This window comes from Salvelinus fontinalis, chromosome 7, assembly GCF_029448725.1.
Source record: "Salvelinus fontinalis isolate EN_2023a chromosome 7, ASM2944872v1, whole genome shotgun sequence".
Classification (NCBI taxonomy): Eukaryota; Metazoa; Chordata; class Actinopteri; order Salmoniformes; family Salmonidae; genus Salvelinus; species Salvelinus fontinalis.
Genome location: NC_074671.1, coordinates 38,998,566 through 39,017,215, shown reverse-complemented (window position 1 = coordinate 39,017,215; position 18,650 = coordinate 38,998,566). Strand labels below are relative to the sequence as shown.

Genomic DNA, 18,650 nt, shown 5'->3' with positions numbered 1-18,650 from the left:
ACACTAGCTGCAGTAACCCATGGGGAGGGGGTCACACTCGGACATTCAGAGAGGGGCTATATTATTGTGACCCTGGTGGCACAAAATCAAAAGTTGGACTGCATGGAGATGCTTGGGAATATGGTCAATATGGGTGACCGTATTGTGGGTGTTTCAGGGATAAGGTGTACATTTGACCTCCATCATCTAGGATGTGACAATGGTAAATAAAATCTACATTTTTGCCCATTTTTTTGCGCTGTCTTGCAGGCCTTCTCATACAGCTGCAACTAAGTGCATTTGTAAATCAAGACCTATCTTGAGTTGGGCTTTGGGATGGTGCAATTGTTGAGAAAGTGAGCTTATGGTTGTGTGGGGGTAAGGGTTGAGTGTGTGTGGGTGTATGTGTGTATCCCACAACTGTTGCGAAGGAGTAAAAGATGTTAGGGACAATAGAGGATGATCCACAGCTATATATAATACAAATCGAGGTGAGGGCGATGGAAATGCATTTGGCAGTTGATCTACTTCAATTCGGTAAATGGCACTGTGTGCCATAAAAAGCCAGACTACGCTTTGCAACTGCACATGGGGACAAAGATTGTACTTTTTGGAGAAATTTCCTCAGGTCTGATGAAACAATGGCCATAATGACCATCGTTATGTTTGGAGGAAGAAGGGGGAGGCTTGCAAGCCGAAGAACACCATCACAACCGTGAAGCACAGGGGTGGCAGCATGCTGTGGGGGTGCTTTGCTACAGGAGGGACTGGCGCACTTCACAAAATAGATGGCATCATGAGAAGGAAAATGATTAAGACATCAGTCAGGAAGTTACAGCTTGGTCGCAAATGGGTCAAGGGGTATGAATATTTTCTGAAGGCACTGTATCCATCCTTACTTACCGCCATACCTGGCTTCTCTACCTCCCCTCTTGCTGTACTTTGGGGCTGTCAAGAAGATGCGTGCTTGAGGCCGAGGGAGAGAGAGAACTGTGTTTGTCAGCTTTTTAAACCCCAGAAATTGATTCTACTCTCCTCCACTCCTCATCCTAATGACAAGCTAATCTCCCTCTCCGGTTCCTCCTCTCCTCTGCCGATATAAATAGAGGTCTCTTTTTTTTTTTTCTCTCCCCATTTTCACACTGGAAAAATAGCCAGGATGATGAGTTTGCTCTTGCAAGCAATCAATTCTCTGCATTAAATCTCCCCCAAAAAAGGTTACCTGTGGCAATAGAAACCCAGGCAGCCACGTAACCCCAATCCTGCGCCTCCTGCCAATTTTCTATTCAACTAATTAAATAAATGGCTTCGGTCTGGAGAGTGAGCTGGATGAAATTTTAAAATATTGATGTTAATAGTGATGTGAGTTTAGGGCGTTTGTTATGGGGAGCGACAGGCAGACAGGCAGGCTGTAGCTGTGTGGAGGGATTAGGAGTGGCTGTGCCAACCAGGGGGTACCTTAATGATATTAGTAGTGATCTGGTTATTTATGAGGCTAAGTTATTCATGCCCCGTGCTGGCTATCCATCACAGCTTGAGCTGAGTGCTTTGACTGGAGCCAATTATAGTCCAGCTAAATACTGGCGGCCTCTATGGATCGGTACCTGAACATCTTAAAATCATCTGCTGTCTTCCCTACTAGGCCTATCACTCCTCTGCCCCTAGTGATGGCCGTATATACTGCAACCAGGGTGGTATTCAGTAGGGAGGGGACGTTTTGAAACACAGTGAACCTGGAAGGTATTACCAGAATGTTGGTCCGTTGGACTCCCTTTTCCTCTCCCTGTTTGAACTCCCCCTCAAACTGCTGTTGACCTGGCTAACAGGCCTGCATCTGAGGGAGAGAAATTAAATGATTAGGCCTACGCAAACACACACCATTTAATCCACACGTGTTGAGTCTCTGGGCTGCAGCGATAATGTTGTTCCTTGGAGTTCCTTGTACCTATGGGATTAAACAGGCTGATGTGGTCCAGAGTCTGATCTCAGGCCAGTCCTTAATGAGCCAAAGCTTAATCTGCCAGAACCGGACAGAATAAAGACACTGCTGCTAAAGTACATCATCAGGATATGTAACATTGGCTATTTGTAATAGTTGATACTCCAGGCTCTCTGTCTGTTGGCATCATATCCAGGGAGGGCTTGGATGCTGTCCGGGTAGTACAGCCCCAGAGACTGAGCTCAGCTCTCTGGTCTCCATCTCTTGTCACCCTGCTTTCTTCTCTTCTATCCCACTCTGTGCGGAGTCGGGAAAAAATGATAGTCATTCTGTTTTCAGGGAAAAAGGAAAAGAGCATGTGATGCGACTTCCACTTTTGGATGTGTCCCTCGTATTACTAAGACTTCACTCCATCTTAACTCATCCTCATTGTGACTCATTCTCGCCATGACCACAATGTGGGGCATCCCGCTCCGGCGTTTCTCTTACTCCTGCTACGTTAGGTTACTTCTATCCTTCCCGCAACTGTCTCTCGCTCTGTCTCTCTCTATATCCCTCCCTCTTTCTCCAGTGAGCTGTACGGTGCCTCCTCAGATCTGTGGGGCTTGGAGAGTTATCTCTCTGAGTCCTTGGGAACCACGAGGGTCTCTGTGGGATCAATTTAAAAGGGAAGCGCTTGCCTCTCATCCTCCTCTCCTGGCCAGGCCCTCCTAGTTGATTGGATCTGCTCGCCTGGAATACACAGGCTTTTGATCTCTCCTTCTTTAAGTTTTCCGAGCTCTCAGTCTTGTCTTCATAATACAACAGGGTTTCTGTTCCACTTTACAGAGTATCTGTGTGGCCTGGGTTTGCACCTGTGAGAATGTTGTTTCAATCTTCTCAGTTTATTTTTGTACCAACCTATCGGGTGGTAAATCTTTAGTGAGTACTGCTTTTTCTCTGAAGGGAAAAATAAAATGCCTCCCCCCTGGTTGACTCCTTAGGCAGCTTGCTTCTTCACAAACATAACTGTATTCTGGTTAGAAGTGACTCGCAGCTCAAATGTATTATTCACACACAGTGGGTATTTCTCCCGTTGGTCACAAAGAGGAGGAGAGGAAAGCTGATGGCTCCTGTGAGCACTCTCTCTGGTCCCTGGCTGAACAGCTGAAGTGTGTCTCTTTTGTAAGACATGAATTACCAGTGACCCTGATGTAAGAACAAGTACAGCGACCAGGGACAGTCTGTAGGCTTGTAGAGGGAGAACGCTGCAGGCTTCGCATTGCCCATCTCACAGGGAGTTGAGATTGTGGTTTTGTGCCTACCCCAACCATGGCAGGAGGACCCTATGGGCTCTGGTCAAAAGTAGTGCTACCTCAACCATGACAGGAGCTCCCTATGGGCTCTGGTCAAAGGGCGTGCACCATAGAGAATAGGGTGCAATTTGGGACACACACATGCTCTTTTCAGTCACTATAGAGGGCCACCCTGCTTTATTTTCTCATATACAGTTGAAGTCGGATGTTTACATACATACACTTAGGTTGGAGTCATTTAAACTCGTTTTTCAACCACTCCACAAATGTCTTGTTAACAAACTATAGTTTTGGCAAGTCGGTTAGGACATCTACTTTGTGCATGACACAAGTCATTTTTCCAACATTTGTTTACAGACAGATTATTTCACTTATAATTCATTGTATCACAATTCCAGTGAAATATAAATGAAATAATCTGTCTGTTAACAGTTTTTAAATGGATTTTAAACGGTCGACCTCTACTTGCTACATTGTAAGCTAATTTACTTGTGTGGCTGCTAGCCAAATAGCGTTGCACCTCTGTTGTCATTGATGAAAACGATTTTATGCCGAATGTGTTGCACTAATGTATTTTGTGTGTGAACCTATCGTTGCACGCCCCTTATCATTCTATTGAAGCAAAAAAACACTGACTTTCAACTATATACGGTGCATTCGGAAAGTATTCAGACCCTTTGACTTTTTCCAATTGTGTTACGTTACAGCCTTATTCTTAAATGGATTAAGCAAATATATGCATCAGTCTACACACAATACCCCATAATGACAAAGCAAAAACAAGTTTTAGTCATTTTTGCAAATTTATAAAAAATGTCAAATGGAAATATCACATTTACATAAGTATTCAGACCCATGAATCAGTACTTTGTTGAAACACCTTTGGCAGCAATTACAGCCTCGAGTGTTCTTGTGTATGACACTACGAGCTTGGCACACCTATATTTGGGGAGTTTCTCCCATTCTTCTCTGCAAATCCTCTCAAGCTCTGATAGGTTGGATGGGGAGCGTCGGTTCACAGCTTTTTTTTAGGTCTCTCCAGAAACATTCGTTCTGGTTCAAGTCTGGGCTCTGGCTGGGCCACTCAAGGACATTCAGAGACTTGTCCCAAAGCCACTCCTGTGTTGTCTTGGCTGTGTGCTTAGGGTTGTTGTCCTGTTAGAACTTTAACCTTCGCCACAGTCTGAGGTCATTAGCCCTCTGGAGAAGGTTTTCATCAAGGATCTCGCTGTACTTTTCTCCGTTCATCTTTCCCTCGATCCTAACTAGTCTCCCAGTCCCTGCCGCTGAAAAACATCCCCACCTTTTGGCAATCTCCAAGCGGACTAACAAGTGCCTTTTGCTCAGGAGTGGCTTCCGTCTGGAAACTCTAACATAAAGGCCTGATTGGTGGAGTGCTGCAAAGATGGTTGTCCTTCTAGAAGGTTCTCCCATCTCCACCTTCAACACAGAGGAACTCTGGAGCTCTGTCAGAGTGATCATCGCGTTCTTGGTCACCTCCCTGATCAAGGCCCTTCTCCCCCGATTTCTCAATTTAGCCAGGCAGACAGTTCTAGGAGGAATCTTGGTGGTTCCAAACTTCTTCCATTTAAGAATGATGGAGGCCACTGTGTTCTTGGGGACCTTCAATGCGGCAGACATTTTTTTGGTACTTTTACCCAGATCTGTGCCTCGACACAATGTTGTCCCGGAGCTCTACGGACAATTCCTTCGACCTCATTGCTTGGTTTTTGCTCCGACATGCACTGTCAACTGTGTGACCTTATATAGACAATTATGTGTGTGCCTTTCCAAATCATGTCCAGTCAATTGAATTTACCAGAGGTGGACTCCAATCAGGTTGTAGAAACATCTAAAGGATAATCAATGGAAACAGGATGCACCTGAGCTTTGAGTCTCATAGCAAAGGGTCTGAATACTTATGTATACGTTTGCATGAGTCATTAAGAGATGATCTGTGCCTTGACTTGTTATATTTCATCACTGAAAATGTCTGTTCACATACATAGGTTGACACAATACAAACATCTTCTGAGCATGACTCCTAATCTTTGGAAAGTTTTGTTCATCGAGAGATGCGTAGAACCTCGTCAGTGTCATTGTTTTGAATAGTTCTCCAATCACTGCATCAGACTTAAGATTGATAAGCTGAAGTTGCAGGTCAGTGGGAGCATTACCCACATTGAAGGTGAAAGGAGAGGACCAACAGCATGTCATTTTCCAACATTTTGAGATCCTCAAAACAATGAGAAAACTGACAGTTCAAAGCATGCAGCAGCGTTGTATACTTCTCCCGCTGGTCATCTGATAGGGAACAGACTAGTAGTGTCGGAAGGTGGGTGAGCTTGTTGGCTTCTACTTAGTGGTTCAGGAGGAGTAATTTTCCCTTGTACAGCCTTGTCGTTGCCTTCATCTGATTTTTGAAAAGGCCCTTCCCTTGTAGTTTGGAATTTAGTTTATTCGTTAGGGCCATGATGTGCACTGTGAAGGCAAAATCAGCCAACCATTCTTTATCTTGCAGTTGAGGGAACTCATATAACACATTTTCCTTTCATTTGAAAAAAACGCAGCAATCTCCGACTTCAGGTCCCACACCCTTTTTAGCACCTTAACCAAACTCAGCCATCTCTCGTTTGTGTGTTAGGGGAGATCTGCTTGACCTGTCTCTTCCAACAGTGAGACAAACTGCCTGTGGTTTAAAGATTTTGCTCTTATGAAGTTTACCACTTTAGTGACAGTATCCACAACATGGCTCAATTTCAGAACACATTTACAGAGCACCTCCTGATGAATAATGCAATGCAGGGAAAATCATTTTCTGATCTGGGTTCAGGTCATCTACTTGATCTTGTATCCTTTTCAAAAGGCCAATGTTTTTCCTGTCAAGTTTGGGCACCCATCAGTGGTCACACTGGATAAGTTTTCAAAATTCAATCCCAGCTTTGCCACACACTTATTAACCTCGTCCAATCAATCTTTCCCTGTGGTTGTGCTCGTCATTGACTGCACTGAAGCAAGCTCCTCTAATTTCAAAGTCTGGGGTTATGCCTCGTCATGTGCATCACTGCTCTCATCCAGGGCCAAGGAGAAATAGGTGAAATCTTTTACCTTGTCTTTCAACTTTTGTTCTATATTCTCTGCGATGTCCTCAACACACTTCATCTTGACAGGGAAACATTTTCAAGCAATTCTTTTTTGTCAGGGAAAAGTATTGCCTGCAGAGTCAATTAAACATTCTTTAATGAATTCACCCTCAGTGAATGGCTTGCTGCTTTTGCAACTGAGAAAGCAACTCATTCGATGCACTTGCCCTCTGCTCAGAAGACATATTCCTATATTTCTCTGCATGCTTCGTCTGGAAGTGTCGGGAAACCCTACATTCATTGTTTACTTCCTTTTCTTTTAAATCTTTGAAGTAATTGTTGCACAATTTCTAGCTAGCTTCTGTTTGTAACTGTAACGTGTGTGTGTGTGTGTGTGTCAGCCCGTCAGTCACTGTCTGTCCTCGTGCAGTTATTTTATACGTTGTTTCAAAATAAATGTCCCACAAGCGTTGGGAGTTAAATTATTACACATTCGGCTTTTAATTTGAATAACAATAACGTTTTTCAAAACTTTACTATAGCAAATTCTTTATGTGATCTGAGCATGATTCCGCGGGCCGTATTGAATCAGGTCACGGGCCGCATATGCCCCCGGGCCGACCTTTGCCCAGGCCTGGCCTTGTAGCTTCCCAAATGGTAATGATGGAATACATTTGAATTGTAACGTTAGTGAGGCACCATGGTAGCCCAGTTCTTGCCAGTTGGATGGGATCACCAACTTTTTCTGTATTACCCATAAGCCAAGGTTTGGCCTACACTAGCCCTCTATACACAAAGTTAACAAACTAACTTCTTAGGTGTTTTTAGATATGAGTCTATTTAGTGAAGCACCCTGCTGTGTCAACAACAGAGCCCGTAGCCTTCTCCCTGGTGACATCACTGCCGTGCACTAATTGAGGTTTAATACCAGGGCACAGAGTGGAGAGGGGTGTAATTTTCCTCCCCTACCCGGAATAGAGATGGCAGCTTTTCATGTGGTCGAGGTTAATTTGGGATGCAGTGGTACGGTGCAGCTGCGTGTGATTTTAAACAAACACCTTGCCCTTTGTTTTTGTCTCCAACTTTTAGCGTGAGGTTCGAGGGGAATGGAAAGCAAGTCCACCTGTCGATCGGTCATTTTGTTTTGTAATCGAAACAATGACAAGGTGAAGTGTTCTCTGTTATAGCATAAAACTAACTAGACAGATATTGTGTGCCAAACGGCACCTCATTGCCTATGTAGGCTTAGTACACTACTTTTGAGCAGGGCGGGTACGATTCCATTTGGGACGCAGCAAGTGTTTGGCATTTACTCAGTTAACCAGTAGACATTTGTGAGTAAAATGGAACTGAAGTGAAAATGGTTTCAAGAGCTTTTCAATTAATTTAATCCATAAAACAAAAGGCTACCCATTTCCTCTGTCACCACCATCTAAAGAAACCTAATCACTTTGAATCCAAATTGACATATGCCATTGCCAATCCTTTGCCCTGCGGCTGAGTTGATGTTGAGTTTATAGGCTAGCAGAACGAGAGGCATCGATAGCCCTGTATTATGTAGATAGAATGGCATTTGTGCGTCATTATAAATAACGCACGCACACACACACAGAGCCTTAATGTGGCTAATGACATTCAACATGCCCAGGAAAACACACATCTCTCTGGCCGCTTGCTCTTTATCCCCGCTATATCAGCGCCTGTATAAACAGCAGGCCTGTTTGAAGTGGAAAGCTTTAATCACAAATGTAATGATTTACATTGCAAGGGGGTTGCTGGTTACTGCCCGGATGTTGATGCTGAAGGAGGGAGGGATGGTCCAATGTAAATGCCTGCCCAGCTCTGTGGAGGGAAAATTAACCTGATAACAGCAATGGATTGTAGGTCAGGACAAAATCAGAATCGCAGTTTTAACAGAAGGTTTGGGTTTAGTTGAACATCCTGGTAGATATGCAGAAACGTACATAAAATGTGATGCCATAGAATATATATAAAAAAACAGGCAGCATACCTTTTCGCCTCCTGTTGTACGTAGTGTAGCAGCCTTGCTCCACTAGTACATACAGCAGTGTTTTAGTGCGTGAAAATTAGATTAGCTACTTAGGTAGCTGACAGAAGCATGCTCTGGTCATCATACTAAGCCTGAGCTTATATTTGAAAAGGTTTGTGGTTTTAGAGCTGACCCTTTAAACAGTTTCTCATCACCATGTCTCTCTCTCTCTCTCTCTCTCTCTCACACACACACACACACACACACACACACACACACACACACACACACACACACACACACACACACACACACACACACACACACACACACACACACACACACAGCAGCCTCATGGATCTCTGCTGGGCCAAAGCCTGTTAGCTCCAATTCGTACCGTCTGAGTTGATAACGCGGAGTGTCAGTCAGTTGACTTAAAGCCTCACAGATATGGGACTAGTTCCCTTTCAGTCGGTCACACGGTATACCATACTATGGGGAGTCAACGACGAATCGTATTCACCTGAAGAAAAACTGAAATCGCGCCCAATAGGATAATGGATGCAGAGCCTGGCTTTTGAAGCCCTGCCTTCCTGGGTATTAATTTCCTAAATTCTTTGCTCTTCAGTTCACCCGAAGTAAGAACATGACACGCAATTTACAAACTTTTCAAGCACACACAGACTGCAAGATTCGGCTCGGACTTGGGTGTATGTTAGTGGGGAGAGAGTACTCGTTCCCTAGATGTTGCAATTTTTGGGTCTGGGTATCGGTTTTTATTTGCTAAAAGCTACCTACTTTCTGCTCTGCTTGTGTAGCTAATTCTTTCCTTGCTTGGTTTGGATTTGTGTTTGCTAAAAACTAGAGGTCGACCGATTTTTCAAGGCCAATATCGATACCGATTTATTGGAGGACCAAAAAAAGGCGATGCCGATTTTTATATATATATATTTGTAATAATGACAATTACAGCATTACTGAATGAAAAATTAACACTTATTTTAACTTAATATAATACATCAATAAAATCTAGTCTCAAATAAATAATGAAACATGTTCAGTTTGGTTTAAATAATGCAAAAACAAAGTTTTTGTAGAAGAAAGTAAAAGTGCAATTTGTGCCATGTAAAAAAGCTAACGTTTAAGTTCCTTGCGCAGAACATGAGAACATATGAAAGCTGGTGGTTCCTTTTAACATGAGTCTTCAATATTCCCAGGTAAGAAGTTTTAGGTTGTGGTTATTATAGGACTATTTCTCTATACCATTTGTATTTCATATACCTTTCACTATTGGATGTTCTAATAGGTACTTTAGTATTGCCAGCCTAATCTCGGGAGTTGATAGGCTTGAAGTCATAAACAATGCTTGAAGTATTGCGCAGAGCTGCTGGCAAATGCACGAAAGTGCTGTTTGAATGAATGCTATGAGCCTGCAGCTGCCTACCACTGCTCAGTCAGACTGCTCTATCAAATCATAGACTTAATTATAATATAATAACACCCAGAAATACGAGCCTTAGGTCATTAATATGGTCAAATCCGGAAACTATCATTTCGAAAACAAAACGTTTATTCTTTCAGTGAAATACGGAACCGTTCCATATTTTATCTAACGGGTGGCATCCATAAGTCTAAATATTGCTGTTACATTGCACATCCTTCAATGTTATGTCATAATTACGTAAAATTCTGGCAAATTAGCTCGCAACGAGCCAGGCGGCCCAAACTGTTGCATATACCCTGACTCTGTGTGCAATGAACGCAAGAGAAGTGACACAATTTCCCTAGTTTAATATTGCCTGCTAACATGAATTTCTTTAAACTAAATATACACGTTTAAAAAAATATACTTCTGTGTATTGATTTTAAGAAAGGCATTAATGTTTATGGTTAGGTACAGTCGTGCAACGATTGTGCTTTTTTCGCAAATGCGCTTTTGTTAACCTGTCTAGGATCAGCGTGGCGCTAGCGGCACCCCCCCCCCCCGCCCCACTGAAAAACCAGTGCCGCGAAATTCAAAAAAAATATTTTTTTTAAATATTTAACTTTCACACATTAAAGTCCAATACAGCTAATGAAAGACACAGATCTTATGAATCCAGTCAACATTTCCGATTTTTAAAATGTTTTACAGGGAAGACACAATATGTAAAGATGTACATCTATTACCTAAAAACACATTAGCATAATCCACCATCTTTTATTTGTCCACCAACACCAGTAGCCATCACCAATTCGGCTAAACTAAGATATTTATAGCCCCTAACCAACAAAAAAACTCATTAGATGACAGTCTGATAACATATTTATGGTATGGGATAGGTTTTGTTAGAAAAAAGTGCATATTTCAGGTATATGGCATAGTTTACAATTGCACCCACCATCACAAATGGACTAGAATAATTACAATGAGCAACGTGTTTACCTAACTACTAATCATCAAACATTTCGTAAAAATACACAGCATACACGAATCGAAAGACACAGATCCTGTGAATACAGACAATATTTCAGATTTTCTAAGTGTCTTACAGCGAAAACACAATAAATCGTTATATTAGCTTAGCACATAGCAATTAGCAGCCCAGCATTGATTCTAGCCAAAGTGAGCGATAAAAGTCAACATCGCCAAAAGATATTAATTTTTTCACTAACCTTCTCAGAATTCTTCCGATGACACTCCTGTAACATCACATTACAACATGCATATACAGTTTGATCGAAAATGTTTATATTTAGCCACCAAAATCATGGTTAGACAATGTGAAATGTAGACAAGCTGGTAAAGAAAATGTCCTTGCGCCACTTAGACAGTGATCTACTCTTATACATAAATACTCATAAACGTGACTAAAAAATACAGGGTGGACAGGGATTGATAGACAATTTAATTCTTAATACAATTGCGTTATTACATTTTTTAATTTATCCTTACTTTTCAATACAGTTTGCGCCAAGCGAAGCTACGTCAAAAAACATGGCGTCCTAAGCCACTAAAATGTTTCGACAGAAACACGATTTATCATAATAAAAATGTCCTACCTTGAGCTGTTCTTCCATCAGTATCTTGGGCAAAGGATCCTTTCTTGGGAGAAATCGTCTTTTGGTGGAAAGCTGTCCTCTTGCCATGTGGAAATGTCAACTGAGTTCGGGATGAACTGAAAAGCATGCCCAACTTTTCACATCGTTGCAAAAATAAATGTCCCAAAATCGCACTAAACGGATATAAATTGCTATAAAACGCTTTAAATTAACTACTTTATGATGTTTTTAACTCCTATAACGAGTGAAAAGATGACCGGAGAAATATAACAGGCTAAACTAACGCTTGGAACAGGAGAGGGTCGGTGTCTTCCACGCGCGTTACGCAGCTCCCAAAGAATGACTAGCTTCAGAGTTTTTTCATTTGTAGGGCCTGTGAACGCGCAATCGAGCCCGTTGGAATCGTCATCACGTAAAGGCATCCAGGGGAAGACGTAAGAAGTGTCCGTATAGTCATAGCAACGACAGTGCCCTTTTAACTGACTTCAGAAAAGTGGCCAACATTTCTCAAATCTGACTCCATGTCAGGGAAATTGCTGTAGAATGGGCTCTGTTCCACTTAGAGACAAAATTTCAACTCCTATAGAAACTATAGACTGTTTTCTATCCAATAATAATAATAATATGCATATTGTACGATCAAGGATTTTGTGGGAAGCCGTTTAAAAAATTAGCCACATTAGCATAAATAGTCTAAACAGCGCCCCCATCCCCAACAGGTTAAATCATCCCCCGTTTGGCGAAATTGGCTGTCTTTGTTTTGAAGAAATAGCCAGGAGCCCCAAACTGCTGCATATACCCTGACTCTGTTGCACAGAACGTGACAAAATTGACAAAAAGTGACAAAATTGCCCTAGTTAAAAGAAATTCATGTTAGCAGGCAATATTAACTAAATATGCACGTTTAAAAAATATATACTTGTGTATTGATTTTAAGAAAGGCATTGATGTTTATGGTTAGGTTAACATTGATGCAACGACAGTGCTTTTTTCGCGAATGCGCTTGTTAAATCACCGTTTGGCGAAGTAGGCTGTGATTCAGGGATAAATTAACAGGCACCGCATTAATTATATGCAACACAGGACAAGCTAGATAAACTAGTAATATCATCAACCATGTGTAGTTAACTAGTGATTATGTTTAGATTTGTTTTTTATAAGATAAATTTAATGCTAGCTAGCACCTTAGCTTGGTTCCTTGCTGCACTCGCTAATTAATCAGCCATTCCGATTAATCGGTCGACCTCTACTAAAAACCCACTAATTTCTGTTCTGCTTGTGTAGCCAGTGCTTCCTTGCTTGAGTAAGATGGCCAGTGGTAAGAGTAAGTTCAAAAAGGCTGACCAGCCAAGTTTGAACCTCCGACCATGCCCTTGCTCATATGGTTTCAAAATGAAATTTAAAGATACGAGTGCTCTCCTGTTTGCCTGGTGTGAAAATACTCGCAGGAAGCTTTGGCTCGAACTTTGCTCGTTCACCTTCCATTGGAGTCGGGCTGGCTTTGTGAGAAAGATTGGGGCTGCTAGTAAAGGGTCTTCCAGTGAAGCGACCTTGGTAATGGGGTTGTCTGAGGCAGGGAGAGAGCAACAGTGGTCAGCGTTAATTGGGGTGTCATCCCAGCGGAGTGAGGCTCATTCCGGTTTCTCTGGCAGTGTTCAGAGTCGGGATTCCGAGGCAGCCTAAAGCCCCGGCTTTGGATTGCGGCTGGGGAGAGTGAACCATTGGTGGTTAATGCGCCTTTGATGGAGCTGTGTCGTAGGGCAGCAGATCACCTGGGGGTGGATTGGCTCTCTTCTCCCCCGCAGTGGAGTTTCTCTAGGTTTGGGGGAACGTATTTACCTCCTGTCCCTGCAGCGGTGAAGCGTCGCTTACCCCTGTTTTAAAGGTTTCGCCGATGAGCTAAAAGCGACCTGGGATCCCTCTGTCTGATGATACCAGGTTATGGCGAGTTAATGAATGTGGAGGCTATGAAGGAGGCAGGGCTCGTTTGCACACCTTTGATATATATGGAAAGCTGGCGAGTTACTTAGTTTCGGAGGCTAACAAGGGGGCTAATTCTAGCACAGTGCTTCTGAATAAACAGTGTCGGTTCTCGGTGGATCAGCTGGACAAAGTGTACCAGGAGAGTGCAGTATCATCCAGGTGTGGGCATAATAAACACAGTTCCTTCCCCACATTCAGACACAAGGTTGTCAAGAGTGGTGGATATGAAAACAAGCATTCCAACAAGAACAAAAATTATCCCAGTCCTCAGGGTGGTGCTCTGCCCCTTCAGGAAATAATGTATATGAGACTGGCAGCGTGACCCGTCCAGTGGTGTGGCATGCACAGTTTCACCATGGGTGATGACAGTGACTAAGGGATACAGTCTCTGCAGTTCGCTGTGGTCCCTTCTTCGTTTCGTGGTGTAATAAAGCCAATTGTCCCCGAGGTCAAAGCCCAGGCTACTCGGGTGGTCCCCGTCTCACATGTACAGAGCGGTTACAGTGTGTACTACTTAGTTCCCAAGAGCGATGGAACGTTTCGTCCCATCCGGGACTTGGGTGTTTTAGAAAAGCACATCAAGGTTTGCAAGTTCAAAATGCTCACACTAAGCCGGCGATTGGTTTATGTCCTTGCATATTTGCATGTGGCTACACATCTTTCCCACAGAAAGTTTTGGAGGTTTCATTTCGAGGGTGTGGCCTAAGAGTTTCCGGTCCTGTCTTTCTGTCTCTCCCTATCGCCCAGCACATTTTCTATGGTAGTGGAAGCAGCTTTGGCACCGGTGTGGTGCCAAGGCAGCAGGTGGAACGCCACGCTGGTTTCCCATATTCAGTCTCTGGGGTTCATAGTGAATCACAAGAAAATCACAAGACTCCCGCTGAGCGCATTCAGTTTCTGGGTCTCTTTCTGGACTCTGTTCTGAATCGTGTTTTTGTCCCAGCAGAGCAGGGTCGCATTCCGGCTCTGTCTGGCACAATTTCAGCTGGGGCACTCTGTGCTTTTTTGCTTGTACCTGCGGTTATTGGGTCTGATGGCCTCTGATAGCTGTGGTGCCTCTGAGACTTCTGCTAATATGTGTGTTTCAGCGCAGACTGCTATGTGTCTTGACGCATCTCGCCACTGCCATCAGTTGCTCAAGGTATCCCCGTTGTACCTAAGGGTGTTGACTCCTTTGAGGGACGCGTGACTGCTGTTGCAGGGGGTTCTCATGAGCCGGGTAGTGTCCCGCAGGCGGATCATGGCACACATCCTTATTGGGATGGGGAGTACTGGTTGTGGGCTACTGGGAAAGAGGGATTTGGTCAACAGCACAAAGGGCGCTGCATATCAATTACCTAGAGCTACTGACTGCTAGCACTGAGGCGTTTCCTTCCGATGTTGGAGGGCCAGAATGTGTTGGTAAGGTCCGACAACTGGATGGTGGTGGCGTACATTAACAGGCACAGGGGGATGTGGTCTCTCTCCTAAACCCTGGCTAGTTATCTGCTCGTATGGAGCAGTGCGCATTTCCTGTTGCGCAGGGCGACGTATCTTCCCGGATCTCTCAATGTGGGAGCAGATCTAATTTCCAGGAGTAGAGACTGCACCCCTTGGTGGTTGCCCAGGGGCCGATGTATATCTGACGTATATCTTTATGAATCGCGAAAGCGCGTATTGTCGTCCGTTCTTCTCAATGAGGGATCTAGGCGCACCGTTGGGAACGGATGCTTTGGCGTATCAGTGGCCTCGCACCCTGCTCTATGCGTTTCCTCCGTGGGACCTAATGCAGGCCACCGTGGAGAGGGTCCGTCAGAAGGAGGGTCTGTTGTTGATTCTGGTGGCTCCCCATTGGCCCAGACAATCCTGTTTCCCGGAGATCATCCACATGGTTCCATGTTGTCGGGATCTGTTGTCCCAGGCACACGGGAGAGTTTGGCACCGACGACCGCAGATAGGGGATCTGGGCGATTGGCCCTTGAAAATTTTAATTTGACGGCTAGGAGTTTACCCTCAAACTTGATTACAACTATATAGTTTGCACGTGCGCCCTTTACGATAGGGATGTATACATATAAGTGGCACGCATTTAATTGTTAGTGTCAGGTTAAGAGTTTCTCCTTTTCAGAGTTCTTTGGTGGACATTTAGATGTTCTTGCAAGAGCTTTTTGAGCAGGGCCTTTCTTTTTTCCACATTGACGGTTTATATGGCAGCCATCTCGGCGTATCATGTAGGGTGGGTGTGGTTCCTGAAAGGCGTACGTCGGCTCAGACCAGTGTCTTAAGTCTATGGCACCAACGTGTGACCTGGTTTTGGTCCTGGAAGTTATGTGTGAGCCTCCGTTTTAACCATTGGATTTGACCTGATACTTCATTCCCTCCTTCCGGGAACAGTAGCTATATTCATAACTGTATGCTCACTCACTCACTCACTCACTATCTCTCCCTCTCTCTCATGTTCTGTCTCTCTCTCATGCTCTGCATATTACTGTGGGATATTCAAGGACTTTCTGTACTGTGGTTGTATTCTGAAATTCTGACTCATATTACAGCACTGTTGTTATATTTAGGGGTGGTTTCCCGGACACACACTAAGACTAGTCTTGGACTGCGAAACACTTTTAATTGAGATTCACCATTAAAATTGCTTTTAAATCCAGGATGAGGCTCTGTATGTTTAGAGTTTAGTGTTCCTCTCCTATTTACATATGTTGCTTAAGGTTTTACTAAAGCATTTATTTAGACTAATCTTTGTAAAGTAGAATTAAAGCTGCTTTGCCCAGATGAGTCACTATATGTTGTAAATGAAAAACAAGTACTTAAGACTGCAGAAGAACAGAGGCAGCATTCCAGAGTCGCGTGTCCACCCTTCTCATCCTCTATAATTCATACTGACATCTAGAGCCATTATTCTATGAATATGCACTGAAAACACTGCTCTGCACTTGTGTGTGCGCGTTACCGTTACTCTGAAACAATGGAGGTGTCAGGGTGAATTCTCTCTCCTCTGGCAGAGTACTCCGAGAGCTTAGTGATGTACCCAGGGTTTTGCTGAGTTGCAGGTGAATGATGGTGTCTGAGGTTTTCCTCTTTATTTTCCCTCCCTTGTCTTTTCCCCCTTTTTTCTATCCTGCTTTTCAATCTTGAGGTGTTTTAACAAGGTTGTTGGAAGAGGATAAGGTGTGTTAAATGAATAATTTACACACTAGAGCACTCTTTCTTTATTTAATATAGAGCCTCACAGGGTGGCTGGGGGTCCCCAACCACCCGCCCGGCCGACCTGGTACGCTAAACGAGGCGTCGCTCTGGTTAATGTAGTGGCAGGGCAGCAGGCCTTTTAGTTTGTGTGTGCGTGCGTACATGTGTGTGTGTGTGGGGGAAATAAATGTGATTTTACAGTAGTATATTTAGTTTCATTCATTCAGTATAGTATACTCAGTTGTCTTGTTGTGTTTGTGTTCCAGGGGCCCGTGGAGAGGGTCAGGGACAGGATCGGACCCCTGTCACTGTCGCTGGGAGAGAGGAGGTGCCACAACACAGGAAGTAGGAGCCACAACAGAGGTAAGAAGAGGAGGGAACAAGCACATTGGTAATAATAAACGCTTCTCCAGGCATCACAAAGATATGTCTACATCTTTGTATGTCCAACAGGCACTGTTTGGTCACGTAAAATAACTAGGTCTATGTGAAGACGGAGAAACCCCTAAAAGTGTACCATACGTCTTCATGTTCAGGGCAGGGATAAGTATACCGTACCTCTTCATGTTCAGGGCAGCGATAAGTGTTCCTCTGCTCTCCTCATCATGTCCACATCTCCTCTTCTCTGTGTGATCCTCCTCTCTCCTCCTCACAGGAGAGTCAAATCCCTCAGCTATCATTGACCTCGTTCTAACAATAGATAATCTAACTCAGCCATCACATCTTTCACCATCTCCCGTTTTCTTTTTTTTCCCATCAATCCCTTACTGTAATGGCTGAAAGGACTGGATTAGTTTATCCTGAATGGCTTTCACCTGTCCTGCCGTGACCGGTCAGTGTTCATGGAGGAAAGGTCACGAGGAAAGGAAGCTAGCTGCCTCGATTGAGACAAAGCCACTGTCTTCCCTCTGCCTTATGCCTGCTCTCCATTCCTCTCTTGAGCCTAGCACAGTCTGTTCCTCTCTCTAACCTAGCGCAGTGCCCCCCCCCCCCCCCCCCCCCCCACCATAAAGCTAGCTGGTGAGGGTAAGGTTGTGTCTGTCTATCTGTGTGTTTGTGGTTAATTTAACAGCATCACTGAAGGTAACTACAGTAATTATCCAGGGTTCCCTTTGATCTTGCCAGACAATGTTTCCCAGGTTCTAATGTCCATCAAAGACTCTGGAGCAGCTGCTCAATTAGTGCAGTAACCTTTTCTAACTTTGGGTGAGAGAGGGAGGGAGGGAGAGCGAGAGAGACAGGCTTTCACCTTTCCCTCCCTATACCTCAGGAATGAGCACTGTGTTCTTCATTTCAGTGCTAACTAACCAGACCTGGGTTTAAGTGGTATTTGATTTATTTTCAAATATTTTTAGCGTTTGATTGGAGTGTCAGACTGGTGGGTTTTGCTGTTTCTGAACTATTCCATTTGTTCCATTGCGCCAGACAAGCTCAAACAAGAACAGTTAAAGTATTTGAAAGATTTCAAATACAATTTGAACCCAGGTCTTTTGACTGTCATTCTTCAGCACTCACAGACAAAATTGCTCTCATTCAGTTCGTACATTCAGTATGCATTAATGCACAGGCACAAACACGCACACACACGCACAAACAGGAGGCGACTGCGTTGTCTGTGAAGGCTGTGTGGGCTGTTTCTGGGTCTTTATAGTGTGTGTGTGTGTGTGTGTGTGTTCATGTGTTTGCAAATGCATGCATGTCTGTCTTTGTTAGTGTATGGAATTTGAGCTAAGCTTTCATCTGTAAACAGGTGCTCAAACAGAGCCACAAGACCCATTTTTATACTAGTGAGGTTCTATATAATAAGTACTAATACTCCAGGCTACTCGATGTAAAGTAAGAGGAATGTTGCCTTAACTTGAGGTGACCTGCTTTTAGAAACTTCACATCACCTCTTAGAGGAGGAGAACCTGTGGGATGATCTGCATATTCCTTTGATCTCAGGGAGCAGTCATCATTAAAGAAGAGAGGACCGAGTCAGGGTGCCTCTTACTTTAGCCCCTCTGCTACCTATACCTGGTGCATCTAGCACTACCACACCCCCACCGTAAGATCACCCTTCTCTGAAGCATGAAGCTGCCCTTCACTTCAAACAGCTCCTTGAGGTGCCTTGGTGTAGTCAAAGCCAATGCCACCCTGTCCTTCACCACCCAGTCTGCTGA

The 18,650-nt window shown here is 43.9% G+C and overlaps 1 protein-coding gene across 2 annotated transcripts in view; it reads left to right on the top strand.

Annotated features, from left to right (window-relative positions):
- Nucleotides 1–18,650, top strand: part of LOC129859464 (zinc finger protein 438-like) — a 104,041-nt gene that overhangs the window by 47,423 nt on the left and 37,968 nt on the right. For both annotated transcript variants that reach the window (XM_055929286.1, XM_055929287.1), the window contains exon 2: nt 16,755–16,851. The gene's annotated coding sequence lies outside the window, so the exon portion shown is untranslated. The remainder of the gene's footprint in view (nt 1–16,754; nt 16,852–18,650) is intronic.